Source organism: Mesoplodon bidens (assembly GCF_964165515.1).
Source record: "Mesoplodon bidens genome assembly, chromosome: 1".
In the NCBI taxonomy this organism is placed as follows: Eukaryota; Metazoa; Chordata; class Mammalia; order Artiodactyla; family Ziphiidae; genus Mesoplodon; species Mesoplodon bidens.
In genome coordinates this window covers 178,178,192-178,198,391 of record NC_138176.1, presented here as the reverse complement: position 1 = coordinate 178,198,391, position 20,200 = coordinate 178,178,192, and the positions used below count along the sequence as shown (strand labels likewise).

The window sequence follows — 20,200 nt, the reverse complement described above, 5'->3', positions numbered from 1 at the left end:
GGGGAAAATACTGCCTTTTTCCAGGCTTCTCAATTACACACCGGATCACCCAGCACATATACCTCTCTTCTCTGACAAGCCAAAGGAGGCCCTTGGAACACAATTGGGCCTTTTGCGATGAAACGTTGGGATGCAGTGTGTTCTGCATGTGGTGAATGGCATAACCCTCTAAATGCCCTCAGGAGGCCTAGGTGACTTTGCATGTTCCAAATGCCTAGCAAGGCTCAGGGTCAATCTCTACTTTATTTCGGGCTAGACCTAAAGTCTACTTTCTGCCTCACTTAGAGAGACGTCGAGCAGGAGACCCCAAAGTGGATTGGAGCCCCGTTGTTTTCTTTCAGGGCAGCTTAGGTGTCCTCAACGTGGCAGACCCGCATGGAAAGAAAGCCTGCCCAAGAACCGTGCTCCTGGGGTTGTTTCAAAGCTGTGGAACGCTAGCCATAGAGAACAGATTAGTTGCCGGGCCTTGCACCTGCATAGCGTGGGATGGTCCCAGAACCGTGTATCCCTTGATTGGGCTCAGAAGGCTTCTGGCACACGGTGCACTTCCTTGGGAAGAAGTGCCACCGTGAGAGGCTTGAGCGCTGTGAGGCATACTAAAGCTAAAGCCGTCCATTGACTAAGACTTTCTGGAATCTGGTGCAACCTTGCCTCTGGTAATGGGCAAATGTGCCCCTTACTTCGTGACTAGAGGTCACATTTAGTTGGCACTTTAGCTACAGTATGCTCTGGGATGAGCTCCCAGGAAGGAAGTGCGAGCGCCCGGTTTCTTTTGCAAAAGCTCACTGCTCCTCAGAGGCATCTGTGGAGTGAAGAGTGTCCTGCTGGTGTGGTGTTCAGGCAGCTTGGAAGCTGCACCGAAGTTGCTTTCCAAAGGGGGAGAGTAGGGTTTCTCCAACGTGCACCAGTTTCCAACTTGACCCCACAGCGCATTTACCAGCACTCTCTGACTGTCTACTGGAGACTTTCGGCCAGACGGGGCCTTTCTATGATCACACTTCATTGCAGGTGGGGTCTTTTGCATGCCGTGCATAGCATTACCCGCTTAATGACTTAGTCAGGCCTAGGTGACTTTGGATCGTCCAAATGTCTCACAAGTTGACCGGTTTTTCTGTTCTTCCTGTCAGGCTGGACCTACAGTGTACCTTGCGTCACAATAGAGAGATGACAGGTAAGCGTTGTCACGGGCCTCTGTAGGCTCAGGGATTCTTTCAGTGCAGTTCAGAGGGCCTCCACAGAGGGAGAGCCACGTTGAATGTAATACTGGCAAAAACGTTGTCCTGGGGCTGCTTTACAGCGGTAGAAATCAAGCTATGCAAGCGAGGATCAGTTCATTGCCCTTCGCACTGCATAGAATGGGTGGACCCCAAAAGCCGGTTCAGTGCGGTGTGGCTCGGAAAACAAAAAGGGGACTCACGGCACCCACGCTCTCCCTCAGAAGAGAATTCATACGCGACTCTCTGAGGCCTCTGGAGAGCCGTAGAGGAGTTAAAGCACTCTATCGAGTCAGGGTTCATGGAGATGGCTGCCCAGCAAACTTTGCTGATAGGAAACGCTCGTGCTTACCTTGAGGCCTGGGGACACGTTTACTTCGCACTTTAGCTAGGGCAAGCCGTGGGATGAGCTCCTAGCAAGGCACTGGCGACCACCTGGATTCGTAGGAGAAAACTCACTTTCTTCCCTGAGGCATTCCTGGCAGTGAGTAGAAGACGGGTAACGGCACTGTCTTTCAGTCAGCCTTGAGGCCGCCACTATCTACCTTTCAAATGGGGGAAAATACTGCCTTTTTCCAGGCTTCTCAATTACACACCGGATCACCCAGCACATATACCTCTCTGCTCTGACAAGCCAAAGGAGGCCCTAGGAAAACAATTGGGCCTTCTGCGATGAAACGTTGGGATGCAGTGTGTTGTGCATGTGCTGAATGGCATAATCCTCTAAATGCCCCAGGAGGCCTAGGTGACTTTGCATGTTCCAAATGCCTAGCAAGGCTCAGGGTCAATCTCTACTTTATTTCGGGCTGGACCTAAAGTCTACTTTCTGCCTCACTTAGAGAGACGTCGAGCAGGAGGCCCCAAAGTGTATTGGAGCCCCGGTGGTTTCTTTCATGGCAGCTTAGGCCTCCTCAACATGGCAGACCTGCATGGAAAGAAAGCCTGCACAAGAACCGTGCTACTGGGACTGTTTCAAAGCTGTGGAACGCTAGCCATAGAGAACAGATTAGTTGCCGGCCCTTGCACCTGCATAGCGAGGGATGGTCCCAGAACAGTGTATCCCTTGATTGTGCTCAGAAGGCTTCTGGCACACGGTGCACTTCCTTTGGAAGAAGTGCTCCCGTTAGTTGCTTGTGCGCTGTGAGGCATAGTAAAGCTAAAGCCGTCCATTGACAAAGACTTCCTGCAAACTGGTGCATCCTTGCCTCTGGTAATGGGCAAATGTGCCCCTTACTTCGTGACTAGAGGTCACATTTAGTTGGCAATTTAGCTACAGTATGCTCTGGGCTGAGCTCCCAGGAAGGAAGTGCAAGCGCCCGGTTTCTTTTGCAAAAGCTCACTGCTCCTCAGTGGCATCTGTGGAGTGAAGAGTGTCCTGCTGGTGTGGTGTTCAGGCAGCTTGGAAGCTGCACCGAAGTTGCTTTCCAAAGGGGGAGAGTCGGGGTTCTCCAACGTGCACCAGTTTCCAACTTGACCCCACAGCGCATTTACCAGCACTCTCTGAGTGTCTACTGGAGACTTTCGGCCACACGGGGCCTTTCTATGATCACACTTCGTTGCAGGCGGGGTCTGTTGCATGCCGTGCATAGCATTACCCGCTTAATGACTTAGTCAGGCCTAGGTGACTTTGGATCGTCCAAATGTCTCACAAGTTGACCGGTTTTTCTGTTCTTTCAATCAGGCTGGACCTACAGTGTACCTTGCGTCACAATAGAGAGATGACAGGTAAGAGTTGCCACGGGGCTCTGTAGGCTCAAGGATTCTTTCAGTGGAGTTCAGAGGGCCTCCACAGAGGCAGAGCCACGTTGAATGTAATACTGGCAAAAACGTTGTCCTGGGGCTGCTTTACAGCGGTAGAAATCAAGCTATGCAAGCGAGGATCAGTTCATTGCCCTTCGCTTTGCATAGACAGGGTTGACCCCAACAGCCAGTTCTGCGCGGTGTGGCTCGGAAAACAAAAAGGGGACTCACGGCACCCACGCTCTCCCTCAGAAGAGAATTCATACGCGACTCTCTGAGGCCTCTGGAGAGCCGTAGAGGAGTTAAAGCACTCTATCGAGTCAGGGTTCATGGAGATGACTGCACAGCAAACTTTGCTGATAGGAAACGCACGTGCTTACCTTGAGGCCTGGGGTCACGTTTACTTCGCACTTTAGCTAGGGCAAGCCGTGGGATGAGCTCCTAGCAAGGCACTGGCGACCACCTGGATTCGTAGGAGAAAACTCACTTTCTTCCCTGAGGCATTCCTGGCAGTGAGTAGAAGACGGGTAACGGCACTGTCTTTCAGTCAGCCTTGAGGCCGCCACTATCTACCTTTCAAATGGGGGAAAATACTGCCTTTTTCCAGGCTTCTCAATTACACACCGGATCACCCAGCACATATACCTCTGTTCTCTGACAAGCCAAAGGAGGCCCTTGGAACACAATTGGGCCTTCTGCGATGAAACGTTGGGATGCAGTGTGTTCTGCATGTGTTGAATGGCATAATCCTCTAAATGCCCTCAGGAGGCCTAGGTGACTTTGCATGTTCCAAATGCCTAGCAAGGCTCAGGGTCAATCTCTACTTTATTTCGGGCTGGACCTAAAGTCTACTTTCTGCCTCACTTAGAGAGACGTCGAGCAGGAGACCCCAAAGTGGATTGGAGCCCGGGTGGTTTCTTTCAGGGCAGCTTAGGCGTCCTCAACGTGGCAGACCCGCATGGAAACAAAGCCTGCCCAAGAACCGTGCTCCTGGGACTGTTTCAAAGCTGTGGAACGATAGCCATAGAGAACAGATTAGTTGCCGGCCCTTGCACCTGCATAACGAGGGATGGTCCCTGAACCGTGTATCCCTTGATTGTGCTCAGAAGGCTTCTGGCACACGGTGCACTTCCTTGGGAAGAAGTGCACCCGTGAGAGGCTTGAGCGCTGTGAGGCATACTAAAGCTAAAGCCGTCCATTGACTAAGACTTCCTGGAAACTGGTGCACCCTTGCCTCTGGTAATGGGCAAATGTGCCCCTTACTTGGTGACTAGAGGTCACATTTAGTTGGCACTTTAGCTACAGTATGCTCTGGGCTGAGCTCCCAGGAAGGAAGTGCAAGCGCCCGGTTTCTTTTGCAAAAGCTCACTGCTCCTCAGAGGCATCTGTGGAGTGAACAGTGTCCTGCTGGTGTGGTTTTCAGGCAGCTTGGAAGCTGCACCGAAGTTGCTTTCCAAACGAGGAGAGTCGGGCTTCTCCAACGTGCACCAGTTTCCAACTTGACCCCACAGCGCATTTACCAGCACTCTCTGACTGTCTACTGGAGACTTTCGGCCACACGGGGCCTTTCTATGAGCACACTTCGTTGCAGGCGGGGTCTTTTGCATGCCGTGCATAGCATTACCCGCTTAATGACTTAGTCAGGCCTAGGTGACTTTGGATCGTCCAAATGTCTCACAAGTTGACCGGTTTTTCTGTTCTTTCAATCTGACTGGACCTACAGTGTACCTGGCGTCACAATAGAGAGATGACAGGTAAGAGTTGCCACGGGGCTCTGTAGGCTCAGGCATTCTTTTAGTGCAGTTCAGAGGGCCTCCACAGAGGCAGAGCCACGTTGAATGTAATACTGGCAAAAACGTTGTCCTGGGGCTACTTTACAGCGGTAGAAATCAAGCTATGCAAGCGAGGATCAGTTCATTGCCCTTCGCTCTGCATAGACAGGGTGGACCCCAACAGCCGGTTCTGCGCGGTGTGGCTCGGAAAACAAAAAGGGGACTCACGGCACCCACGCTCTCCCTCAGAAGAGAATTCATACGCGACTCTCTGAGGCCTCTGGAGAGCCGTGGAGGAGTTAAAGCACTCTATCGAGTCAGGGTTCATGGAGATGGCTGCACAGCAAACTTTGCTGATAGGAAACGCTCGTGCTTACCTTGAGGCCTGGGGTCACGTTTACTTCGCAATTTAGCTAGGGCAAGCCGTGGGATGAGCTCCTAGCAAGGCACTGGCGACCACCTGGATTCGTAGGAGAAAACTCACTTTCTTCCCTGAGGCATTCCTGGCAGTGAGTAGAAGACGGGTAACGGCACTGTCTTTCAGTCAGCCTTGAGGCCGCCACTATCTACCTTTCAAATGGGGGAAAATACTGCCTTTTTCCAGGCTTCTCAATTACACACCGGATCACCCAGCACATATACCTCTCTTCTCTGACAAGCCAAAGGAGGCCCTTGGAACACAATTGGGCCTTCAGCGATGAAACGTTGGGATGCAATGTGTTCTGCATGTGCTGAATGGCATAATCCTCTAAATGCCCTCAGGAGGCCTAGGTGACTTTGCATGTTCCAAAAGCCTAGCAAGGCTCAGGGTCAGTCTCTACTTTATTTCGGGCTGGACCTAAAGTCTACTTTCTGCCTCACTTAGAGAGACGTCGAGCAGGAGACACCAAAGTGGATTGGAGCACCGGTGGTTTCCTTCAGGGCAGCTTAGGCCTCCTCAACATGACAGACCCGCATGGAAAGAAAGCCTGCACAAGAACCGTGCTCCTGGGACTGTTTCAAAGCTGTGGAATGCTAGCCATAGAGAGCAGATTAGTTGCCGGCCCTTGCACCTGCATAGCGAGGGATGGTCCCAGACAGTGTATCCCTTGATTGTGCTCAGAAGGCTTCTGGCACACGGTGCACTTCCTTGGGAAGAAGTGCCCCCGTGAGTTGCTTGAGCGCTGTGAGGCATACTAAAGCTAAAGCCGTCCATTGACAAAGACTTCCTGGAAACTGGTGCACCCTTGCCTCTGGTAATGGGCAAATGTGCCCCTTACTTGGTGACTAGAGGTCACATTTAGTTGGCACTTTAGCTACAGTATGCTCTGGGCTGAGCTCCCAGGAAGGAAGTGCAAGCGCCCGGTTTCTTTTGCAAAAGCTCACTGCTCCTCAGAGGCATCTGTGGAGTGAACAGTGTCCTGCTGGTGTGGTGTTCAGGCAGCTTGGAAGCTGCACCGAAGTTGCTTTCCAAAGGGGGAGAGTCGGGGTTCTCCAACGTGCACCAGTTTCCAACTTGACCCCACAGCGCATTTACCAGCACTCTCTGACTGTCTACTGGAGACTTTCAGCCACACGGGGCCTTTCTATGATCACACTTCGTTGCAGGCAGGGTCTTTTGCATGCCGTGCATAGCATTACCCGCTTAATGACTTAGTCAGGCCTAGGTGACTTTGGATCGTCCAAATGTCTCACAAGTTGACCGGTTTTTCTGTTCTTCCTGTCAGGCTGGACCTACAGTGTACCTTGCGTCACAATAGAGAGATGACAGGTAAGAGTTGCCATGGGGCCTGTAGGATCAGGGATTCTTTTAGTGCAGTTCAGAGGGCCTCCACAGAGGGAGAGCCACGTTGAATGTAATACTGGCAAAAACGTTGTCCTGGGGCTGCTTTACAGTGGTAGAAATCAAGGTATGCAAGCGAGGATCAGTTCATTGCCCTTCGCTCTGCATAGACAGGGTGGACCCCAACAGCCGGTTCTGCGCGGTGTGGCTCGGAAAACAAAAAGGGGACTCACGGCACCCACGCTCTCCCTCAGAAGAGAATTCATACGCGACTCCCTGAGGCCTCTGGAGAGCCGTAGAGGAGTTAATGCACTCTATCGAGTCAGAGTTCATGGAGATGGCTGCACAGCAAACTTTGCTGATAGGAAATGCTCGTGTTACCTTGAGGCCTGGGGTCACGTTTACTTCGCACTTTAGCTAGGGCAAGCCGTGGGATGAGCTCCTAGCAAGGCACTGGCGACCACCTGGATTCGTAGGAGAAAACTCACTTTCTTTCCTGAGGCATTCCTGGCAGTGAGTAGAAGACGGGTAACGGCACTGTCTTTCAGTCAGCCTTGAGGCCGCCACTATCTACCTTTCAAATGGGGGAAAATACTGCCTTTTTCAGGATTCTCAATTACACACCGGATCACCCAGCACATATACCTCTCCTCTCTGACAAGCCAAAGGAGGCCCTTGGAACACAATTTAGCCTTCTGCGATGAAACGTTGGGATGCAGTGTGTTCTGCATGTGCTGAATGGCATAATCCTGTAAATGCCCTCAGGACGCCTAGGTGACTTTGCATGTTCCAAAAGCCTAGCAAGGCTCAGGGTCAATCTCTACTTTTTTTCGGGCTGGACCTAAATTCTACTTTCTGCCTCACTTAGAGATATGTCGAGCCGGAGACCCCAAAGTGGATTGGAGCCCCCGTGGTTTCTTTCAGGGCAGCTTAGGCGTCCTCAACGTGGCAGACCCGCATGGAAAGAAAGTCTGCCCAAGAACCGTGCTCCTGCGGCTGTTTCAAAGCTGTGGAACACTAGCCATAGAGAACAGATAAGTTGCCGGCCCTTGCACCTGCATAGCGAGGGATGGTCCCAGAACCGTGTATCCCTTGATTGTGCTCAGAAGGCTTCTGGCACACGGTGCACTTCCTTGGGAAGAAGTGCACCCGTGAGAGGCTTGAGCGCTGTGAGGCATGCTAAAGCTAAAGCCGTCCATTGACTAAGACTTCCTGGAAACTGGTGCAACCTTGCCTCTGGTAATGGGCAAATGTGCGCCTTACTTGGTGACTAGAGGTCACATTTAGTTGGCACTTTAGCTAGAGTATATTCTGGGCTGAGCTCCCAGGAAGGAAGTGCAAGTGCCCCGTTTCTTTTGCAAAAGCTCACTGCTCCTCAGAGGCATCTGTGGAGTGAACAGTGTCCTGCTTGGGTGGTGTTCAGGCAGCTTGGAAGCTGCACCAAAGTTGCTTTCCAAAGGGGGAGAGTCGGGCTTCTCCAACGTGCACCAGTTTCCAACTTGACCCCACAGCGCATTTACCAGAACTCTCTGACTGTCTACTTGAGACTTTCGGCCACACGGGGCCTTTCTATGATCACACTTCGTTGCAGGCGGGGTCTTTTGCATGCCGTGCATAGCATTACCCGCTTAATGACTTAGTCAGGCCTAGGTGACTTTGGATCGTCCAAATGTCTCACAAGTTGACCGGTTTTTCTGTTCTTTCAATCAGGCGGGACCTACAGTGTACCTTGCGTCACAATAGAGAGATGACAGGTAAGAGTTGCCACGGGGCTCTGTAGGCTCAGGGATTCTTTCAGTGCAGTTCAGAGGGCCTCCACAGAGGGAGAGCCACATTGAATGTAATATTGGCAAAAACGTTGTCCTGGGGCTGCTTTACAGCGGTAGAAATCAAGCTATGCAAGCGAGGATCAGTTCATTGCCCTTCGCTCTGCATAGACATGGTGGACCCCAACAGCCGGTTCTGCGCGGTGTGGCTCGGAAAACAAAAAGGGGACTCACGGCACCCACGCTCTCCCTCAGAAGAGAATTCATAGGCGACTCTCTGAGGCCTCTGGAGAGCCGTAGAGGAGTTAAAGCACTCTATCGAGTCAGGGTTCATGGAGATGGCTGCACAGCAAACTTTGCTGATAGGAAACGCTCGTGCTTACCTTGAGGCCTGGGGTCACGTTTACTTCGCACTTTAGCTAGGGCAAGCCGTGGGATGAGCTCCTAGCAAGGCACTGGCGACCACCTGGATTCGTAGGAGAAAACTCACTTTCTTCCCTGAGGCATTCCTGGCAGTGAGTAGAAGACGGGTAACGGCACTGTCTTTCAGTCAGCCTTGAGGCCGCCACTATCTACCTTTCAAATGGGGGAAAATACTGCCTTTTTCCAGGCTTCTCAATTACACACCGGATCACCCAGCACATATACCTCTCTTCTCTGACAAGCCAAAGGAGGCCCTTGGAACACAATTGGGCCTTCTGCGATGAAACGTTGGAATGCAGTGTGTTCTGCATGTGCTGAATGGCATAATCCTCTAAATGCCCTCAGGAGGCCTAGGTGACTTTGCATGTTCCAAAAGCCTAGCAAGGCTCAGGGTCAGTCTCTACTTTATTTCGGGCTGGACCTAAAGTCTACTTTCTGCCTCACTTAGAGAGACGTCGAGCAGGAGACACCAAAGTGGATTGGAGCACCGGTGGTTTCCTTCAGGGCAGCTTAGGCCTCCTCAACATGACAGACCCGCATGGAAAGAAAGCCTGCACAAGAACCGTGCTCCTGGGACTGTTTCAAAGCTGTGGAATGCTAGCCATAGAGAACAGATTAGTTGCCGGCCCTTGCACCTGCATAGCGAGGGATGGTCCCAGACAGTGTATCCCTTGATTGTGCTCAGAAGGCTTCTGGCACACGGTGCACTTCCTTGGGAAGAAGTGCCCCCGTGAGTTGCTTGAGCGGTGTGAGGCATACTAAAGCTAAAGCCGTCCATTGACAAAGACTTCCTGGAAACTGGTGCACCCTTGCCTCTGGTAATGGGCAAATGTGCCCCTTACTTGGTGACTAGAGGTCACATTTAGTTGGCACTTTAGCTACAGTATGCTCTGGGCTGAGCTCCCAGCAAGGAAGTGCAAGCGCCCGGTTTCTTTTGCAAAAGCTCACTGCTCCTCAGAGGCATCTGTGGAGTGAAGAGTGTCCTGCTGGTGTGGTGTTCAGGCAGCTTGGAAGCTGCACCGAAGTTGCTTTCCAAAGGGGGAGAGTCGGGCTTCTCCAACGTGCACCAGTTTCCAACTTGACCCCACAGCGCATTTACCAGCACTCTCTGACTGTCTACTGGAGACTTTCGGCCACACGGGGCCTTTCTATGATCACACTTCGCTGCAGGCAGGGTCTTTTGCATGCCGTGCATAGCATTACCCGCTTAATGATTTAGTCAGGCCTAGGTGACTTTGGATCGTCCAAATGTCTCACAAGTTGACCGGTTTTTCTGTTCTTCCTGTCAGGCTGGACCTACAGTGTACCTTGCGTCACAATAGAGAGATGACAGGTAAGAGTTGCCATGGGGCTCTGTAGGCTCAGGGATTCTTTTAGTGCAGTTCAGAGGGCCTCCACAGAGGGAGAGCCACGTTGAATGTAATACTGGCAAAAACGTTGTCCTGGGGCTGCTTTACAGTGGTAGAAATCAAGGTATGCAAGCGAGGATCAGTTCATTGCCCTTCGCTCTGCATAGACAGGGTGGACCCCAACAGCCGGTTCTGCGCGGTATGGCTCGGAAAACAAAAAGGGGACTCACGGCACCCACGCTCTCCCTCAGAAGAGAATTCATACGCGACTCCCTGAGGCCTCTGGAGAGCCGTAGAGGAGTTAATGCACTCTATCGAGTCAGGGTTCATGGAGATGGCTGCACAGCAAACTTTGCTGATAGGAAATGCTCGTGTTACCTTGAGGCCTGGGGTCACGTTTACTTCGCACTTTAGCTAGGGCAAGCCGTGGGATGAGCTCCTAGCAAGGCACTGGCGACCACCTGGATTCGTAGGAGAAAACTCACTTTCTTTCCTGAGGCATTCCTGGCAGTGAGTAGAAGACGGGTAACGGCACTGTCTTTCAGTCAGTCTTGAGGCCGCCACTATCTACCTTTCAAATGGGGGAAAATACTGCCTTTTTCAGGATTCTCAATTACACACCGGATCACCCAGCACATATACCTCTCTTCTCTGACAAGCCAAAGGAGGCCCTTGGAACACAATTTAGCCTTCTGCGATGAAACGTTGGGATGCAGTGTGTTCTGCATGTGCTGAATGGCATAATCCTGTAAATGCCCTCAGGACGCCTAGGTGACTTTGCATGTTCCAAATGCCTAGTAAGGCTCAGGGTCAATCTCTCCTTTTTTTCGGGCTGGACCTAAAGTCTACTTTCTGCCTCAATTAGAGAGATGTCGAGCCAGAGACCCCAAAGTGTATTGGAGCCCCGGTGGTTTCTTTCAGGGCAGCTTAGGCGTCCTCAACGTGGCAGACCCGCATGGAAAGAAAGTCTGCCCAAGAACCGTGCTCCTGCGGCTGTTTCAAAGCTGTGGAACACTAGCCATAGAGAACAGATAAGTTGCCGGCCCTTGCACCTGCATAACGAGGGATGGTCCCAGAACCGTGTATCCCTTGTTTGTGCTCAGAAGGCTTCTGGCACACGGTGCACTTCCTTGGGAAGAAGTGCCCCCGTGAGAGGCTTGAGCGCTGTGAGGCATGCTAAAGCTAAAGCCGTCCATTGACTAAGACTTCCTGGAAGCTGGTGCAACCTTGCCTCTGGTAATGGGCAAATGTGCCCCTTACTTGGTGACTAGAGGTCACATTTAGTTGGCACTTTAGGTAGAGTATGCTCTGGGCTGAGCTCCCAGGAAGGAAGTACAAGTGCCCCGTTTCTTTTGCAAAAGCTCAGTGCTCCTCAGAGGCATCTGTGGAGTGAACAGTGTCCTGCTTGGGTGGTGTTCAGGCAGCTTGGAAGCTGCACCAAAGTTGCTTTCCAAAGGGGGAGAGTCGGGCTTCTCCAACGTGCACCAGTTTCCAACTTGACCCCACAGCGCATTTACCAGAACTCTCTGACTGTCTACTTGAGACTTTCGGCCACACGGGGCCTTTCTAGGATCACACTTCGTTGCAGGCGGGGCCTTTTGCTTGCCGTGCATAGCATTACCCGCTTAATGACTTAGTCAGGCCTAGGTGACATTGGATCGTCCAAATGTCTCACAAGTTGACCGGTTTTTCTGTTCTTTCAATCAGACTGGACCTACAGTGTACCTTGCGGCACAATAGAGAGATGACAGGTAAGAGTTGCCACGGGGCTCTGTAGGCTCAGGGATTCTTTCAGTGCAGTTCAGAGGGCCTCCACTGAGGGAGAGCCACGTTGAATGTAATACTGGCAAAAAAGTTGTCCTGGGGCTGCTTTACAGCGGTAGAAATCAAGCTATGCAAGCGAGGATCAGTTCTTTACCCTTCGCTCTGCGTAGACAGGGTTGACCCCAACAGCCGGTTCTGCGCAGTGTGTCTCGGAAAACAAAAAGGGGACACACGGCACCCACGCTCTTCCTCAGAAGAGAATTCATACGCGACTCTCTGAGGCCTCTGGAGAGCCGTAGAGGAGTTAAAGCACTCTATCGAGTCAGGGTTCATGGAGATGGCTGCACAGCAAACTTTGCTGATAGGAAACGCTCGTGCTTACCTTGAGGCCTGGGGTCACGTTTACTTCGCACTTTAGCTAGGGCAAGCCGTGGGATGAGCTCCTAGCAAGGCACTGGCGACCACCTGGATTCGTAGGAGAAAACTCACTTTCTTTCCTGAGGCATTCCTGGCAGTGAGTAGAAGACGGGTAACGGCACTGTCTTTCAGTCAGCCTTGAGTCCGCCACTATCTACCTTTCAAATGGGGGAAAATACTGCCTTTTTCCAGGCTTCTCAATTATACACCGGATCACCCAGCACATATACCTCTCTTCTCTGACAAGCCAAAGGAGGCCCTTGGAACACAATTCGGCCTTCTGCGATGAAACGTTGGGATGCAGTGTGTTCTGCATGTGCTGAATGGCATAATCCTCTAAATGCCCTCAGGAGGCCTAGGTGACTTTGCATGTTCCAAATGCCTAGCAAGGCTCAGGGTCAATCTCTACTTTTTTTCGGGCTGGACCTAAAGTCTACTTTCTGCCTCAAATAGAGAGACGTCGAGCCGGAGACCCCAAAGTGGATTGGAGCCCCCGTGGTTTCTTTCAGGGCAGCTTAGGCATCCTCAACGTGGCAGACTCGCATGGAAAGAAAGTCTGCCCAAGAACCGTGCTCCTGCGGCTGTTTCAAAGCTGTGGAACACTAGCCATAGAGAACAGATAAGTTGCCGGCCCTTGCACCTGCATAGCGAGGGATGGTCCCAGAACCGTGTATCCCTTGATTGTGCTCAGAAGGCTTCTGGCACACGGTGCACTTCCTTGGGAAGAAGTGCCCCCGTGAGAGGCTTGAGCGCTGTGAGGCATGCTACAGCTAAAGCCGTCCATTGACTAAGACTTCCTGGAATCTGGTGCACCCTTGCCTCTGGTAATGGGCAAATGTGCCCCTTACTTCTTGACTATAGGTCACATTTAGTTGGCACTTTAGCTACAGTATGCTCTGGGCTGAGCTCCCAGGAAGGAAGTGCAAGTGCCCCGTTTCTTTTGCAAAAGCTCACTGCTCCTCAGAGGCATCTGTGGAGTGAACAGTGTCCTGCTGGTGTGGTGTTCAGGCAGCTTGGAAGCTGCACCGAAGTTGCTTTCCAAAGGGGGAGAGTCGGGCTTCTCCAACGTGCACCAGTTTCCAACTTGACCCCACAGCGCATTTACCAGAACTCTCTGACTGTCTACTTGAGACTTTCGGCCACACGGGGCCTTTCTATGATCACACTTCGTTGCAGGCGGGGACTTTTGCATGCCGTGCATAGCATTACCCGCTTAATGACTTAGTCAGGCCTAGGTGACTTTGGATCGTCCAAATGTTTCACAAGTTGACCGGTTTTTCTGTTCTTCCTGTCAGGCTGGATCTACAGTGTACCTTGCGTCACAATAGAGAGATGACAGGTAAGAGTTGCCACGGGGCTCTGTAGGCTCAGGGATTCTTTCAGTGCAGTTCAGAGGGCCTCCACAGAGGGAGAGCCACGTTGAATGTACTACTGGCAAAAATGTTGTCTTGGGGCTGCTTTACAGCGGTAGAAATCAAGCTATGCAAGCGAGGATCAGTTCATTGCCCTTCGCTCTGCGTAGACAGTGTTGACCCCAACAGCCGGTTCTGCGCAGTGTGGCTCGGAAAACAAAAAGGGGACACACGGCACCCACGCTCTTCCTCAGAAGAGAATTCATACGCGACTCTCTGAGGCCTCTGGAGAGCCGTAGAGGAGTTAAAGCACTCTATCGAGTCAGGGTTCATGGAGATGGCTGCACAGCAAACTTTGCTGATAGGAAACGCTCGTGCTTACCTTGAGGCCTGGGGTCACGTTTACTTCGCATTTTAGCTAGGGCAAGCCATGGGATGAGCTCCTAGCAAGGCACTGGCGACCACCTGGATTCGTAGGAGAAAACTCACTTTCTTCCCTGAGGCATTCCTGGCAGTGAGTAGAAGACGGGTAACGGCACTGTCTTTCAGTCAGCCTTGAGGCCGCCACTATCTACCTTTCAAATGGGGGAAAATAATGCCTTTTTCCAGGCTTCTCAGATACACACCGGATCACCCAGCACCTCTCTTCTCTGACAAGCCAAAGGAGGCCCTTGGAACACAATTGGGCCTTCTGCGATGAAACGTTGGGATGCAGTGTGTTCTGCATGTGCTGAATGGCATAATCCTCTAAATGCCATAAGGTGGCCTAGGTGACTTTGCAAGTTCCAAATGCCTAGCAAGGCTCAGGGTCAATCTCTACTTTATTTCGGGCTGGACCTAAAGTCTACATTCCGCCTCACTTAGAGAGACGTCGAGCAGGAGAACCCAAAGTGGATTGGAGCCCCGGTGGTTTCTTTCAGGGCAGCTTAGGCGTCCTCAACGTGGCAGACCCGCATGGAAAGAAAGCCTGCCCAAGAACCGTGCTCCTGGGGCTGTTTCAAAGCTGTGGAACGCTAGCCATAGAGAACAGATTAGTTGCAGGCCCTTGCACCTGCATAGCGAGGGATGGTCCCAGAACCGTGTATCCCTTGATTGTGCTCAGAAGGCTTCTGGCACACGGTGCACTTCCTTGGGAAGAAGTGCCCCCGTGAGAGGCTTGAGCGCTGTGAGGCATGCTAAAGCTAAAGCCGTCCATTGACTAAGACTTCCTGGAATCTGGTGCACCCTTGCCTCTGGTAATGGGCAAATGTGCCCCTTACTTCGTGACTAGAGGTCACATTTAGTTGGCACTTTAGCTACAGTATGCTCTGGGCTGAGCTCCCAGGAAGGAAGTACAAGCGCCCGGTTTCTTTTGCAAAAGCTCACTGCTCCTCAGAGGCATCTGTGGAGTGAACAGTGTCCTGCTGGTGTGGTGTTCAGGCAGCTTGGAAGCTGCACCGAAGTTGCTTTCCAAAGGGGGAGAGTCGGGCTTCTCCAACGTGCACCACTTTCCAACTTGACCCCACAGCGCATTTACCAGCACTCTCTGACTGTCTACTGGAGGCTTTCGGCCACACAGGGCCTTTCTATGATGACACTTCGTTGCAGGTGGGGTCTTTTGCATGCCGTGCATAGCATTACCCGCTTAATGACTTAATCAGGCCTAGGTGACTTTGGATCGTCCAAATGTCTCACAAGTTGACCGGTTTTTCTGTTCTTTCAATCAGGCTGGACCTACAGTGTACCTTGCGTCACAATAGAGAGATGACAGGTAAGAGTTGCCACGGGGCTCTGTAGCCTCAGGGATTCTTTCAGTGCAGTTCAGAGGGCCTCCACAGAGGGAGAGCCACGTTGAATGTAATACTGGCAAAAACGTTGTCCTGGGGCTGCTTTACAGCGGTAGAAATCAAGCTATGCAAGCGAGGATCAGTTCATTGCCCTTCGTTCTGCTTAGACAGGGTGGACCCCAACAGCCGGTTTTGCGCGGTTTGGCTCGGAAAACAAAAAGGGGACTCACGGCACCCACGCTCTCCCTCAGAAGAGATTTCATACGTGTCTCTCTGAGGCCTCTGGAGAGCCGTAGAGGATTTAAAGCACTCTATCGAGTGAGGGTTCATGGAGATGGCTGCACAGGAAACGTTGCTGATAGGAAATGCTCGTGCTTACCTTGAGGCCTGGGGTCACGTTTACTTCGCACTTTAGCTAGGGCAAGCCGTGGGATGAGCTCCTAGCAAGGCACTGGCGACAACCTGGATTCGTAGGAGAAAACTCACTTTCTTCCCTGAGGCATTCCTGGCAGTGAGTAGAAGACGGGAAACGGCACTGTCTTTCAGTCAGACTTGAGGCCGCCACTATCTACCTTTCAAATGGGGGAAAATACTGCCTTTTTCCAGGCTTGTCAATTACACACCGGATCACCCAGCACATATACCTCTCTTCTCTGACAAGCCAAAGGAGGCCCTTGGATCGCAATTCAGCCTTCTGCGATGAAACGTTGGGATGCAGTGTGTTCTGCATGTGCTGAATGGCATAATCCTATAAATGCCCTCAGGAGGCCTAGGTGACTTTGCATGTTCCAAATGCCTAGCAAGGCTCAGGGTCAATCTCTACCTTATTTCGGGCTGGACCTAAAGTCTACTTTCTGCCTCACATAGAGAGACGTCGAGCTGGAGACCCCAAAGTGGATTGGAGCCCCGGTGGTTCCTTTCAGGGCAGCTTAGTCGTCCTCAACATGGCAGACCCGCATGGAAAGGAAGCCTGCCCAAGAACCGTGCTCCTGGGACTGTTTCAAAGCTGTGGAACGCTAGCCATAGAGAATAGATTAGTTGCCGGCCCTTGCACCTGCATAGCGAGGGATGGTCCCAGAACCGTGTATCCCTTGATTGTGCTCAGAAGGCTTCTGGCGCACGGTGCACTTCCTTGGGAAGAAGTGCCCCCGTGAGAGGCTTGAGCGCTGTGAGGCATGCTAAAGCTAAAGCCGTCCATTGACTAAGACTTCCTGGAATCTGGTGCACCCTTGCCTCTGGTAATGGGCAAATGTGCCCCTTACTTCTTGACTATAGGTCACATTTAGTTGGCACTTTAGCTACAGTATGCTCTGGGCTGAGCTCCCAGGAAGGAAGTGCAAGTGCCCCGTTTCTTTTGCAAAAGCTCACTGCTCCTCAGAGGCATCTGTGTAGTGAACAGTGTCCTGCTTGGGTGGTGTTCAGGCAGCTTGGAAGCTGCACCAAAGTTGCTTTCCAAAGGGGGAGAGTCGGGCTTCTCCAACGTGCACCAGTTTCCAACTTGACCCCACAGCGCATTTACCAGAACTCTCTGACTGTCTACTTGAGACTTTCGGCCACACGGGGCCTTTCTATGATCACACTTCGTTGCAGGCGGGGTCTTTTGCATGCCGTGCATAGCATTACCCGCTTAATGACTTAGTCAGGCCTAGGTGACTTTGGATCGTCCAAATGTCTCACAAGTTGACCGGTTTTTCTGTTCTTTCAATCAGACTGGACCTGCAGTGTACCTTGCGTCACAATAGAGAGATGACAGGTAAGAGTTGCCACGGGGCTCTGTAGGCTCAGGGATTCTTTCAGAGCAGTTCAGAGTGCCTCCACAGAGGGAGAGCCACGTTGAATGTAATACTGGCAAAAACGTTGTCCTGGGGCTGCTTTACAGCGGTAGAAATCAAACTATGCAAGCGAGGATCACTTCATTGCCCTTCGCTCTGCATAGACAGGGTTGACCCCAACAGCCGGTTCTGCGCAGTGTGGCTCGGAAAACAAAAAGGGGACTCACGGCACCCACGCTCTCCCTCAGAAGAGAATTCATACGCGACTCTCTGAGGCCTCTGGAGAGCCGTAGAGGAGTTAAAGCACTCTATCGAGTCAGGGTTCATGGAGATGGGTGCCCAGCAAACTTTGCTGATAGGAAACGCTCGTGCTTACCTTGAGGCCTGGGGTCACGTTTACTTCGCACTTTAGCTAGGGCAAGCCGTGGGATGAGCTCCTAGCAAGGCACTGGCGACCACCTGGATTCGTAGGAGAAAACTCACTTTCTTTCCTGAGGCATTCCTGGCAGTGAGTAGAAGACGGGTAACGGCACTGTCTTTCAGTCAGCCTTGAGGCCGCCACTATCTACCTTTCAAATGGGGGAAAATACTGCCTTTTTCCAGGCTTCTCAATTACACACCGGATCACCCAGCACATATACCACTCTTCTCTGACAAGCCAAAGGAGGCCCTTGGAACACAATTCAGCCTTCTGCGATGAAACGTTGGGATGCAGTGTGTTCTGCATGTGCTGAATGGCATAATCCTCTAAATGCCCTCAGGAGGCCTAGGTGACTTTGCATGTTCCAAATGCCTAGCAAGGCTCAGGGTCAATCTCTACTTTTTTTCGGGCTGGACCTAAAGTCTACTTTCTGCCTCACTTAGAGAGACGTCGAGCCGGAGACCCCAAAGTGGATTGGAGCCCCGGTGGTTTCTTTCAGGGCAGCTTAGGCGTCCTCAACGTGGCAGACCCGCATGGAAAGAAAGTCTGCCCAAGTACCGTGCTCCTGCGGCTGTTTCAAAGCTGTGGAACACTAGCCATAGAGAACAGATAAGTTGCCGGCCCTTGCACCTGCATAGCGAGGGATGGTCCCAGAACCGTGTATCCCTTGATTGTGCTCAGAAGGCTTCTGGCACACGGTGCACTTCCTTGGGAAGAAGTGCCCCCGTGAGAGGCTTGAGCGCTGTGAGGCATACTAAAGCTAAAGCCGTCCATTGACTAATACTTCCTGGAATCTGGTGCACCCTTGCCTCTGGTAATGGGCAAATGTGCCCCTTACGTGGTGACTATAGGTCACATTTAGTTGGCACTTTAGCTACAGTATGCTCTGGGCTGTGCTCCCAGGAAGGAAGTGCAAGTGCCCCGTTTCTTTTGCAAAGGCTCACTGCTCCTCAGAGGCATCTGTGGAGTGAACAGTATCCTGCTGGTGTGGTGTTCAGGCAGCTTGGAAGCTGCACCGAAGTTGCTTTCCAAAGGGGGAGAGTCGGGCTTCTCCAATGTGCACCAGTTTCCAACTTGACCCCACAGCGCATTTACCAGCTCTCTCTGACTGTCTACTGGAGACTTTCGGCCACACGGGGCCTTTCTATGATCACACTTCATTGCAGGCGGGGTCTTTTGCATGCCGTGCATAGCATTACCCGCTTAATGACTTAGTCAGGCCTAGGTGACTTTGGATCGTCCAAATCTCTCACAAGTTGACCGGTTTTTCTGTTCTTCCTGTCAGGCTGGACCTACAGTGTACCTTGTGTCACAATAGAGAGATGACAGGTAAGAGTTGCCTCGGGACTCTGTAGGCTCAGGGATTCTTTCAGTGCAGTTCAGAGGGCCTCCACAGAGGGAGAGCCACGTTGAATGTAATACTGGCAAAAACGTTGTCCTGCGGATGCTTTACAGCAGTAGAAATCAAGCTATGCAAGCGAGGATCAGTTCTTTGCCCTTCGCTCTGCATAGACAGGGTGGACCGCAACAGCCGGTTCTGCGCGGTGTGGCTCGGAAAACAAAAAGGGACTCACAGCACCCACGCTCTCCATCAGAAGAGAATTCTTACGCGACTCTCTGAGGCCTCTGGAGAGCCGTAGAGGAGTTAAAGCACTCTATCGAGTCAGGGTTCATGGAGATGGCTGCACAGCAATCTTTGCTGATAGGAAACGCTCGTGCTTACCTTGAGGCCTGGGGGTCACGTTTACTTCGCACTTTAGCTAGGGCAAGCCTTGGGATGAGCTCCTAGCAAGGCACTGGCGACCACCTGGATTCGTAGGAGAAAACTCACTTTCTTCCCTGAGGCATTCCTGGCAGTGAGTAGAAGACGGGTAACGGCACTGTCTTTCAGTCAGCCTTGAGGCCGCCACTATCTACCTTTCAAATGGGGGAAAATACTGCCTTTTTCCAGGCTTCTCAATTACACACCGGATCACCCAGCACATATACCTCTCTTTCTGACAAGCCAAAGGAGGCCCTTGGAACACAATTGGGCCTTCTGCGATGAAACGTTGGGATGCAGTGTGTTCTGCATGTGCTGAATGCCATAATCCTCTAAATGCCCTCAGGAGGCCTAGGTGACTTTGCATGTTCCAAATGCCTAGCAAGGCTCAGCGTCAATCTCTACATTTTCGGGCTGGACCTAAAGTCTTCTTTCTGCCTCACATAGAGAGACGTCGAGCTGGAGACCCCAAAGTGGATTGGAGCCCCGGTGGTTCCTTTCAGGGCAGCTTAGTCGTCCTCAACATGGCAGACCCGCATGGAAAGGAAGCCTGCCCAAGAACCGTGCTCCTGGGACTGTTTCAAAGCTGTGGAACGCTAGCCATAGAGAACAGATTAGTTGCCGGCCCTTGCACCTGCATAGCGAGAGATGGTCCCAGAACCGTGTATCCCTTGATTGTGCTCAGAAGGCTTCTGGCGCACGGTGCACTTCCTTGGGAAGAAGTGCCCCCGTGAGAGGCTTGAGCGCTGTGAGGCATGCTAAAACTAAAGCCGTCCATTGACTAAGACTTCCTGGAATCTGGTGCACCCTTGCCTCTGGTAATGGGCAAATGTGCCCCTTACTTCTTGACTATAGGTCACATTGAGTTGGCACTTTAGCTACAGTATGCTCTGGGCTGAGCTCCCAGGAAGGAAGTGCAA

General features: G+C 52.0%; 1 long non-coding RNA gene across 1 annotated transcript in view; it reads left to right on the top strand.

Annotated features, from left to right (window-relative positions):
* LOC308625262 overlaps positions 1 to 18,968 on the top strand; it is a 312,750-nt gene extending 293,782 nt beyond the window's left edge. The window contains exon 3 of the long non-coding RNA XR_014017072.1: positions 18,804 to 18,968. This is a non-coding gene — a long non-coding RNA (uncharacterized lncRNA). The remainder of the gene's footprint in view (positions 1 to 18,803) is intronic.
* The last annotated feature ends 1,232 nt before the right edge of the window (positions 18,969 to 20,200 follow it).